This window comes from Humulus lupulus, chromosome 6, assembly GCF_963169125.1.
Source record: "Humulus lupulus chromosome 6, drHumLupu1.1, whole genome shotgun sequence".
Taxonomy (NCBI): Eukaryota; Viridiplantae; Streptophyta; class Magnoliopsida; order Rosales; family Cannabaceae; genus Humulus; species Humulus lupulus.
The window spans coordinates 99,448,483-99,450,104 of record NC_084798.1 but is presented as its reverse complement, the minus strand read 5'-3'; the positions used below and the strand labels follow the sequence as shown (position 1 = coordinate 99,450,104).

Below are 1,622 nucleotides of genomic sequence, written 5' to 3'. Positions count from 1 at the left end.
TGATGGTTGAGACTGGTGCTCATTTCTCCATTGCCCTCCAGAAGATTGTGCTTGGTTGGGATCTCTCCAGCTGAAATTTGGGTGGTTTCTCCAACCAGGGTTGTACGTATGAGAGAATGGCTTATTATAGGCCCCTAAGGCATTGCATTGCTCTTCATAAACCCCCCTCATTTCACTAAAAGCTAAGCAGTCCTTAGCTAAATGATCCGTTCCTCCACACACAAAACATGGCTCATGTGTTTCTGCTTGGGCAATCATATGAAGTCCTTGCCCACCTTTTGTCTTAAATGTCTCAAGTTGCTTTGTTAAGGACTCAACTTGGGCTTTAAGGCTATCCTCCTCCCTCAATTGGTAAATTCCTGCTGGTCGATTTCGGTTAGTGCTTTCAGTAGCACTTGGACCAGTCCAGGTATGAGATTTTTCTGCAAGCTCATTGAGATATTCCAAGGCTTCTTCAGGATCTTTTTGAAGGAATTCACCATTGCACATCATTTCTACAAACTGGCGTTCACGAATAGTGAGGCCTTCGTAGAAATAGCTGACTAGGCGCCATTTTTCATAGCCATGGTGGGGACAAAGAGTTAACAGTTCCTTAAACATTTCCCAGACTTGATAGAGAGTTTCATTGTCTTTTTGGGAAAAAGTAGAAATCTGTCTTTTTAAGCCATTGGTCTTGTGGTTAGGGAAGTATTTGTGGAAGAATGACGATGTCATTTCATCCCATGTTCCAATAGACCTTGGTCTCAGAGAGTATAACCAGCTTTTAGCCTTATCCTTCAAAGAGAAGGGAAAAAACTTCAATCGCACAGTATCCACGATATTAGCTTGGTTATAGAAAGTGGCTACCACCTCCTCGAATTCCCTAATATGCACATAAGGATTTTCATTTTCTAAACCATGGAAATTTGGCAAGAGTTGAATCATGCCAGGTTTAAATTCAAAGTTGGGCATATTAGGTGGAAAGATGATACAAGAAGGGGTGGGAGTACGAGTAGGATGGAGATAGTCATTCAGACTTCTCTGCTGAATTTCCTCATGATGAGCCATTGCGAAAGGATTATGAGCAATTGTTGAGGTGGGAGAGGAAATGTTGGATGTATCAGAAGAATTGTCACTAGGGGTGTCGGGTCTCCTAACAAATCTCCCTAGTTCATCTCTATGACGATTCATCTACTTTAAAAAACGAGACCTTTTTTTTTTTTTTTCTTTTTGGTTTTTTTTTTTGTTAAACTTGTTCTTTGGTAAATTTGGACAATTTGAAATGATCTCACATGCCTCACCAAAACTCCCCGATGTTACTAGATGAGTATGAAAAATCACAATTCAAACCTTTTCAACCAAATGACCAATAAGTAAAATAATTTACTTATTTTGAAAGAACTAGCTTGTTTTTTTTTTTTTAAATAGTAACAAGTTCAAAAATGTAATAATACAATGGCATACACAAGAAATATTCCCAGGCCGATTGGGAAGGTTGCCAAGGTACCGCTTCGTCCCACACTTTCCTAGACAGAACCAAGTTCCCAGGAAAGTGTAGAGGGTACTCTATCACAAACCTTAAAAGCCAATCTTTCTAGACAGAATACTCTCAATTTTTACCACTTGTAGCATTACACTATTGT

At 39.5% G+C, this 1,622-nt stretch overlaps 1 non-coding gene across 1 annotated transcript; it reads left to right on the top strand.

Annotated features, from left to right (window-relative positions):
- Positions 1-559: 559 nt before the first annotated feature.
- On the top strand, positions 560-667 carry LOC133787375 (small nucleolar RNA R71). The gene has a single exon (XR_009872401.1). It is a non-coding gene; the product is annotated as a small nucleolar RNA R71 (small nucleolar RNA).
- Positions 668-1,622: the final 955 nt, after the last annotated feature.